The sequence below is a fragment of the Bos grunniens genome, chromosome X, assembly GCF_055505025.1.
Source record: "Bos grunniens cultivar Pamir isolate PY7600 chromosome X, Bosgru_T2T1.0, whole genome shotgun sequence".
In the NCBI taxonomy this organism is placed as follows: Eukaryota; Metazoa; Chordata; class Mammalia; order Artiodactyla; family Bovidae; genus Bos; species Bos grunniens.
In genome coordinates, this window is record NC_141194.1 from 58,507,555 (window position 1) to 58,517,892 (window position 10,338).

A 10,338-nucleotide genomic window follows, 5' to 3' on the forward strand; every position below is an offset into this window, starting at 1 on the left:
ACCTCCAACAACTGGCCTCAAAAAATGGAGAGCCATGAACTGCCTGAGAAAAAATTCAAAACACTTGTTCTAAAGAAGCTCAGAAAGCTACAGGAGAAAAGAGATTTACAATTAACAAAATCAGAAATACAACATAGGAACAAAATGAGAAATTCAATAAAGATATAAAAATATTTTTAAAAATAAAAAGTTTGAAGCTAAATAATAGAATGAACTACAAATGGAATGTGCATGCATGCTAAGTCACTTCAGTTGTGTCCAACCCTTGTGACCCTATGGACTGTAGTTCTCCAGGCTACAGTCCCATCTATCCATGGGATTCTCCAAGCAAGAATACCAGAGTCGGTTGCCATGCCCTCCTCCAGGGGATCTTCCTTATCCAGGGATTGAACCCATGTCTCTTATGTCTCCTGTGTTGGCAGGTGGGTTCTTTACCACTAGCACCACCTGGAAAACCCAAAAATGGAATAGACAACTCCAATACCAACTCAATCAAACAAAAGAATCAGCAAATGTGAAGGCAAGTTACTTGAAATTATTCAGGCAGAGTAAAAAGAGCAAATAGTGAAAAGAAATCAAGAAAGCTGATGGGACTTCGGTAACACCAACTAACTAAACAGTATTTACATTGCAGGAATCCCAGAAGTAGAAAAGAGAGAGAGAAAGGGAAGATAGATTATTTTAAAAATAATGAAATGAAAAATTTTTCCAAATCTGGGGCTTTCCCCAGATGAACATCCAGGCACATAAAAATTAAAGATCTTAAATTAGGTTCAACTCAAGGAAGACTTCACCAAGGCAGTTAAAATAAAACTGTCAAAAAATTGAAGACAATGGACAGAATCTTGAAGCAGTAAGATGAAAGAAGCTTTTTACACAAAAAAGAACCCCCCGATAAAGCTATAAGCAGGTTTCTCAGCAGAAATCTTGCAGGCCAGGTGAGAGTGGGATAATATATTCAGAAAGTGCTGAAAGAAAAAATAACCTGTCAGCCAAGAATACTTTACCTGGTAAAGTTACCTTTATGAAAACAAAATGAGAAAAAGATGTTTCCAAATAAAAATCAGAAGATTATTACCCCTAGAACTGCCTTATAAGAAATACTAATGGGAGTTCTACAAGCATAAAAGAAGGAATGCTAGCTAGTAACATGAAATCATGTAATGGTATAAAACTGGCAGGGAAGCCCAAAGTAAAGGCAAATATAGAGTCAAATTCAAAATATATTAATATTCAATGACATATATACATTATAACCTTAGTGTAAAGGTTAAAAACAAAATAATTTAAAAATGTAAAGCTACAATAATTTGTTAATGGATATACAATATTAAAAGATGTAAATTGTGATACCAAAAATATACAGTGTGTTTGGGAGAAAGAAAACTGTTGACATTTTGTATGCTAAAAAATTTATGTTGTTAACAGTTTAAATCAGACTGTTATAAGGTGTTTTATGTAAACCTCATTGTAACCATAAAGCAAAAACCTATGGTCGATACACAAAGGTGAAAGAAATCAAAGTATATTACTACAGAAAATTACTAAATCACAAAGACATCAATAAAGAAAAATATGTAACAAAGAATCTATAAAATTCTCAAAAAAAATTTAGGAAATGGCAAAAGACCTTAAAAGTGAAAAGCAAAGGTGTTAGTCGCTCAGTTGTGTCTGACTCTTGTAACTCCATGGAATGTAGCCTGCCAGGCTCCTCTGTCCCTGGAATTCTCCAGGTAAGCATACTGGAGTAGGTTGCCTTTCCCTTCTCCAGGGGATTTTCCTGACCCAGAGACTGAACCCTGGGTCTCCTGCATTGCAGGCAGATTCTTTACTACTTGAGCTCCTAGGGAAGTCCCCAGTAAGTCCTCACTTGTTAATAATTATTTTAAATCTAAATAGACTATTTTGTCCAATCAAAGGATACGGTGGTTAAATGGATTTTTTAAAAAAGACTCAACCATAAGCTGCCTACAGTGAACTCATTACAGATTTAAGGACATACATATGCTCGAAGTAAATGACTGAAGAAGATATTCCACATACATAAAAGCCAAAAGAGAGCAAGGTTAGCTATACTTATTACAGAAAAAAATAGATTTTAAGACAATAACTGTAATAAGAGAGAAAGAAATAATGTAATGAATATGTGATAAATTCCTCAACAGAAAATATCTCCAATATTAGACCACCTAAATAAATAAGGCAATTTATGACAGATCCAGAGGTATAAATAGACAGCAATACAATAATAGTAGGGGACATCAGTAACCAACTATGAGCAAAAAGTAAATAATACAGATAGAAAAATCAATAAAGAAACACTGGACCTGAACAACTTAGATCAAATGAACCTAACAGATATATGAAGAAAGCAAACATCCAAAGCAACAATTCATATTCTTAAGCTCATGAAATAGTCTTTAAGATAAATACTATGTTTGGCACAAAAGAAATCTTAACAAATTCAAGAAGATTGAATACATAGCAGGTATCTTTCCTGACTCCAATGGTATGAAACTAAACATAAATTAATAACAGGAAAAAAAAACTAAAAAATCACAAATATGTGGAAATTGAACAAAACACCACTGAAAAAGCAATGGAATGGGAGGTGAGAGGGAGGTTCAGGTAGGAGGGGGCATATGTATACCTATGGCTGATTGATGTTGGTGTATGGCAGAAACTAACACAATATTGTAAATCAATTATCCTCCAATTAAAAAATAAATAAAGTAAAAATAGGCACAACCTAAAACAAATTTAGATACACTCTGGGATGCAATGATGTATCAATATATTCAAATCAATACATGTGATATGCCACAATAATAAAATAAAGGATTAAAAAGTAGAAATTAACATTAGACTTAAATTTAAGAGCTAACACAAAGACATTTCTAGGAGAAATGATAAGAAAAAAATGTAAGGGAAATTGGATAGGACAAAAGTAAATAAGTAGCCAAAACTATGAAGTAAAATGGACAAAATCAATAAATAGGATATTATCCAAATTAAAATAATTCATTCTAATAAGGACACTGTTAGGAAAATGAAAGGTAAAACACAGAATGGGAGATAATAGCTGCAAATATATAACCCTCAAAGGTCTTGTAATTAGAATATATTAAAAAGTGCTAAAAATTAGTAACAAGTAAACAAACTAAACAAGTATTATGGGAAAGTATTTGAACAGACACTTCACCAAATGAGATAAATGGGCGGCAATTAAGATGCTCATGAAAAGATAATCAACATTATAAGCAATGAGGAGATAATCATTAAAACTAAAATGATATATCACAATGCACCTATTAGAATGGTTCAAATAATAAAAGACTCATCATATGAAGCCTCCATGAGTAAATATGTTGTTACAGATATTTGGAAACAATTTGGTGGTTTCTTAAAATGTTAAACATACAGTTAACATAGTGCTGCTCTTAAGATTTTATCTAAGTGAAATGAAAGCATAGGTATCTCAAAGACGTGTACATGCAGCTTATTTGTAGTGTTCAAAACTGAAAACAGCCCAACTAGTCATATGATGAGACATCATACAACAATAATAAGAAATAACATTGCTCAAAATAACAGCATTGGAAAAAATCTCAAAATATGTGGAGTTAAAAAAGACAAAAAAAAAAAAATAGAGACTATAGTATATTATTGCATTTATGTAAAATTCAACAAAATGCAAAGGGCATTTAGTGAAATGAAGATAATAGTGAAAGAAAGCAGATCAATGGCTGCCTAGGGATAAGGATGGGCTAAGTAGAGAGGAAAATAATACAAAGGGGGAAAAATGTTTTTGGAGGTAATGGGTATGGTAACCACTTTGATTGTGGTAAGGGGTTCAGGAAAATTTAAACATGGATTTATTGTCTAATTTAAGGAAGGGAAAAACATGTTTGGAGTGGAAGAATCCTCAAATAATTTAAGGTCTGGAAAGTGCTTGCCAACTTATTAGCCAAATAGCTTTTCCTTAAAGTGAATACTAAATCTAAATATTCAAGATTATTTTTTCTATTTATATTAATATGATGTTTTTTCATTCTTGGTCATATTTTGCAACTATTTCTTTGTATTCTACACATATACTTTTCTCTTTACTATTAGTAATGTGCATCTCAAATAAGGTCTTACTTTTCAGTTTGCCAGTCTAGGAGCCTGTCTGATTCTGATGTGAACCACTTCTAGGCACAATTATGTGTGTCAGAAGTCTTAAATTTAAGGAACACTCTGGACTAGGCACCAGCTGTTGGCAAAATGAAAAAGCGATGAGCAATTATTACAAATTTCACTTGGTAAGTCAAGTACTCAAATGTACAGACTGGGGTTGTACAGACTGTTCTGTCACCAAAAAGTTTCAACCAGTCCCTGTTCTCAGTTCTTTTTCCCAATACCTCTTCATACCTCAAGATCCCAGTCTAAGGTTGCATACCAGCCCACAGTAGACTTTGGGGAATTTGCTTCCTTTCTGGAAGGTAAGTCATGTGCTAAACAGGCTGAGGTAAAACTTAGCAGTAGTTGGGAACAATCTTTGGCCTGGGCCTGGAGAGTTTAGGAGATGCTGAGGAAGAATAAAAAGCTTCTAAAATATTTTTTAGCAATAAAGTATTAATATTCTTATTTAAGATATGTACATTTTTAACTGAATAGACAACAGTATAGTGTAAGCATAACTTTTATAAGCACTAGGAAACCAACAAATTCATTGATTTAGTTTATTGGTATTTGTTTTATTGTGGTAATCTGGAACTGAACTTGCAATACCTCCAAGGTACACCTATATGTGGTCAGATAGGTTTGACCCTGTTGTGTCAAGATGGTCAGTGTCAGATCTAACCTCAGTAAAATTGTCATATATTATTCCAGAGTTTCACTATATAAGTCCAGTAGGCTTTTAAAGAAGCATGTTGTATCTGCATGTCTGGGATAAATGATGTAAAAACCAATAGCTCCTGCTGCACAGGCTGCAAGGAAACGGTTTTCTTTTGCCCAAAGTAGCCATCTCGCTTGTGAAACTTTTCACTCTAGGCCCTGTCCTCTGTGCTAAGCCCTTTGAGTTACCTCACAGAGAACTCAAAGCCAAAGCCCAGATCCATGTGAGATTGTCTAATTGTGGCATGGGGCCCTGGGAAACAAACTCCTAGAATAGGGAGGAGGAAGGTGAGAACCATGGTGAAATGAACAGAAGTTGAAAATAAATATGGATAGATGGTGGTTTCTATGGTCACCAGATCATGAATGAAATATAGCATGTATCCTTCTGAGAAGTTAAACCATCATCAGGATATGAAGGGGGTTAAACTCCCAACAGCTATGGAAGGCAGAGGGTCAAGTTATGCAAAGTTCCCTGCTGAGCAAATAGACCCTCTCAGCCATGCCCTCTGTTGGCAGACAGTGAAAATATTTTCCAAAGGAGGGCTCAAGTCATCAGTCCTTGGTTCATTTTCTGTTTGGAGAGAGACCTTCTCTAGGGAGAGGATTGGCCCCATGAGTTCTTTCCTTGAGGTCAAATTCCCCTGAGCCAGTCAGAGTGCACCAAGATTGCTAATGGCAGAGAATCTGGGGCTGGGCCAAGTCTTGGCATGGCCATGCAATCCCTGAGTGTGGTTCGGGGTGTTTGTAATGAGAAGAAAGAGAAAGTGAATGAAAACTCTCTCACCCATATAATCCCTGGGGGAAAAGTGGAGCTTATGTAAGGAAGACTAGGCATCCTTAGAAATTGTATTATTGATATATTCTGAGGAGCAAATGCAGGGCATGGGGAGGTTTCTGTGGTGCTATGTTAAGTTCACACAAAGCACAACTAGCTGGTCCCTAAGAGTAAACACAGTTTACCCTGGCACAGTCCCCTCTTCTCTCAGTAGAACCAGGGAGAAACAGCTACATGAACTTTCAGCATTCTCTCTCTGCATCCTCTGCCAGAGTACAGCAGGTTGGAGTTAGAGACACAGCAAATAAGACTGTAGCTTTCTCCTGTTGACACAACAGGGGGACTTTCACTCTTTTTCTGGGGTTCAGGAGTGACAGGGCAAGAGTAATTCTAGTTGACTAGGTTCCTCCCGGCCTATTCCTCATGTTGTTCAGTCCCTAAGTCATGTCTGACTCTTTGTGACCCCATGTACTGCCGCATGCCAGGCTTCCCTGTACTTCACTATCTTGCAGAGTTTGCTCAAATTCATGAGTTTGAGCATTCCTCAAACTGGTCCATTGAGTCGGTGATGCCAACCAAACATTTCATTCTCTGTTACACATTTCTCCTTTTGCTCTCAATCTTTCCCAGGATCAGGGACTTTTCCAGTGAATCAGCTCTTCACATCAGGTGGTCAAAGTGTTGGAGCTTCAGCATCAGTCCTTCCAATGCATATACAGAGCTGATTTTCTTTAGGATTGACTGCCTTGATCTCCTTGCTGTCCAAGAGACTCTCAAGAGTCTTCTCCAGCACCAAAATTCAAAAGCATCAATTCTTCAGTGCTCAGCCTTCCTTATGGTTCAACTCATATCCGTACATGACTACTGGAAAAACCATAGTTTTCACTATATGGACATTTGTTGGCAAAGTGTTGTCTGTGCTTTTAAATACCCTGTCTAGGTTTGTCATAGCTTTTCTTCCAAGGAACAATTGTCTTTAATATCGTGGCTGCAGTCAAAGTCTGCAGTAATTTTGGAGCCCAAGAAAACAAAATCTACCACCGTTTCCACTTTTCCCCCATCTATTTGCCATGAAGTGCATTATGGGACCAGATGCCATGATCTTAGTATATTGATGGTTGAGTTTTAAGCCAGCTTTCACTCTCCTCTTTCACCCTAATCAAGAGGCTCTTTAGTTCTTTTAGTTCATGCTTTCTACAATTAGACTGGTATCTTCTGCATATCTGAGGTTGCTGTTATTTCTTCTGGCAATCTTGATGCCAGCTCGTGATACATCCAGCCTGGCATTTCACATGATGTACTCTGCATATAAGTTAAATAAACAGGGTGACAATCCTTTCCCGATTTTGAAGAAGTCCATTGTTCCATGTCTGGTTCTAATCGTTCCTTCTTGACCTGCATACAGGTTTCTTTCTTTCATTTATTTATTTTAATTGGAGGATAATCTCTTTACAATATTGTATTGGTTTTGCCATACATTGACATGAATCTGCCACGGGTGTACAGTGTTCCCCATCCTGAACCCCTTCGCACCTCCCTCCCCATCTCATCCCCCTGGCTCATCCCAGTGCACCAGCCCCGAGCACCCTGTATCATGCATCGAACCTGGAGTGGTGATTCGTTTCACATATGATATTCTACATGTTTCAATGCCATTCTCCCAAATCATCCCATCCTCGCCCTCTCCCACAGAGTCCAAAAGACTCTTCTATAAATCTGTGTCTCTTTTGCTGTCTCGCATACAGGGTTATCGTTACCACCTTTCTAAATTCCATATATATGTGTTAGTATACTACACTGGTGTTTTTCTTTCTGGCTTACTTCACTCTGTATAATAGGCTCCAGTTTCATCTACCTCATTAGAATTGATTCTAATCTATTTTTTAATGGCTGAGTAATATTCCATTGTGTATATGTACCACAGCTTTCTTAACCATTTGTCTGCTGATGGACATCTAGGTTGCTTCCATGTCCTGGCTATTATAAACAGTGCTGCAATGAACATTGGGGTACACGTGTCTCTTTCAATTCTGGTTTCCTCAATGTGTATGCCTAGCAGTGGGATTGCTGGGTCATATGGCAGTTCTACTTCCAGTTTTTAAAGGAATATCCACACTGTTCTCCATAGTGGCTGTACTAGTTTGCATTCCCACCAACAGTGTAAGAGGGTTCCCTTTTCTCCATACCCTTTCCAGCATTTATTGCTTGTAGACTTTTGGATTGCAGCCATTCTGACTGGCATGAAATGGTACCTCATTGTGATTTTGATTTGTATTTCTCTGATAATGAGTGATGTTGAGCATTTTTTCATGCGTTTGTTAGGCATCTGTATGTCTTCTTTGGAGAAATGTCTGTTTAGTTCTTTGGCCCACTTTTTGATTGGGTCATTTATTTTTCTGGAATTGAGCTGCAGGAGTTCCTTGTATATTTTTGAGATTAGTTGTTTGTCTGTTGCTTCATTTGCTATTATTTTCTCCAATTCTGAAGGCTGTCTTTTCACCTTGCTTATAGTTTCCTTCGTTGTGAAGAAGCTTTTAATTTTAATTAGGTCCCATTTGTTTATTTTTGCTTTTATTTCCAATATTCTGGGAGGTGGGTCATAGAGGATCCTGCTGTGATGTATGTTGGAGAGTGTTTTGCCTATGTTTTCCTCAAGGAGTTTTATAGTTTCTGGTCTTATGTTGAGATCTTTAATCCATTTTGAGTTTGTTTTTGTGTATGGTGTTAGAAAGTGTTCTAGTTTCATTCTTTTACAAGTAGTTGACCAGTTTCCCCAGCACCACTTGCTAAAGTGATTATCTTTTCTCCATTGTATATTTTTGCCTCTTTTGTCAAAGATAAGGTATCCATAGGTGCATGGATTTATCTCTGGGCTTTCTGTTTTGTTCCATTGATCTATATTTCTGTCTTTGTGCCAGTACCATACTGTCTTGATGATTGTGTCTTTGTAGTATAGCCTGAAGTCAAGCAGGTTGATTCTTCCATGTCTATTCCTCTTTCTCAAGATTGCTTTGGCTATTCGAGGTTTTTTTATATTTCCATAAAAATTGTGAAATTATTTGTTCTAGGTCTGTGAAAAATACCAGTAGTAGCTTGATAGGGTTGCATTGAATCTATAGATTGCTTTGGGTAATATACTCATTTTCATTATATTGATTCTTCTTATCCATGAACATGGTATATTTCTCCATTGATCCAAAAGATAGGGGAACCCCCATTCTGTCAGAAAATGTCTGGTGGCAACAGTGGGAATAGATAACTTTATGGTGTACATGCATTCTTTCCAACGAGGAAAGCCAGAAATTCTGCTTATGCTTTCCCAGGCCCGTAGTCCTTGTTCATCAGAATCCGGAGGGGGGAGTGCACAGCTTGGAAAGTCCTTTAAATGAGGGGCTGTCTGTTTTATGGCATCATATTGTCTTTCTTGCGCCCCTGGCATCAGTAGCTGTAAGGACCAAAAGTCTCTCTTGCTATTGCTTCTTGGAGAATCAGTAAGCATGCCTTTCAAGGAAGTGCTAACACATGCACTCAGAACTGGAGCTGATCCTTGTAAGGAAGAAGGTATGGCAAAGCAAATAGGTAGATAAACGGACATGCCTGAAAAATTGAAGGGAGCGCTGACCACTGCTTTAGCATTATTAGGATAGATGGAAGCCCCTCCCAAAAGATGAGTATCATTAACAAAAACACGAATGGGCCCATTCATCCAATCAACAGGCTGGAAAGAAGGTGGATTAGGCAAATAGGCCCAATGAACTTTTTCTGCACTGGTGGGCCTCGGCTGACAAGCCAGCACAGCAAGCATAGCCACAAACATTACCATAGGAGTGGCCTCATGTCTCCCCCTTTCTATTAATTCTTCAGCCTGCTGAGCAAGGTGCTTCAGCTGGCCCCATGTTGGCACCATGCTAGAGGTAGTTGCTTGAGTATGATGACAGTGATGAGGTGGAGCAGAATATGGCTGGACTCGATCAGCATGTCTCTCCTGAAGCACTAGGTGCCTGAAGCGATGTACTAGTGGTGAAGCCTCAGGTGAAGGGTCACTCGCCCTTTGGCTTCTCCTTGGCTCCCTCAGGTCAGGACTCGATGAGCTTCTGATCTCCCCATCTTCCTTCAGTCCCAGACTCCAGGACTCCAGGGATCTCAGTGACCTCAGGGGTCTTCGTGTTCTTGGAGATCTCATGGGACTGGACATGTTGAATCAGTCTGTCAGGTATCCAAACAGGAGAAGTGGAATCCTGTGGAAACACACAAGCATACTCTCTCCTGCAAGTTAACAGCACATCTGGCCCTTTCCATTCTCTGGTAAGGAAGTCCTTCCACCTGACCAGGGGCCGAGTTGTAGCCCCTTCAGGAATCCGGTGTCTCATCATTGAAGTCTTCCCCTGTGTGTCCACGTTTAAATGATTAATTACAAACAAAACATGGTGTAGAACATGATGTGGAGAGGAATACTTAAATTCTCCCTGCCTTAATTTAGCTATCTGATGTTTTAAAGTCTGGTGCGCCCTTTCCACCATGGCTTGGCCTTGGGGATTGTAAGGTATTCCTGTTGGATGCACTATAGAAAATTGTTGACAAAATCTCTTAAAAGCAGCAGAAATATAAGCTGGGACATTGTCTGTTTCTATCTGTTCAGGGAGTCCTATTTGGGAAAAGCACTGAAACAAGTGTTGAAT

General features: G+C 38.1%; 1 pseudogene; it reads right to left on the bottom strand.

Moving 5' to 3' along the window:
• Positions 1-8,968: 8,968 nt before the first annotated feature.
• Positions 8,969-10,029, bottom strand: LOC147340536 (uncharacterized; annotated as a pseudogene).
• Between the last annotated feature and the right edge of the window lie 309 nt (positions 10,030-10,338).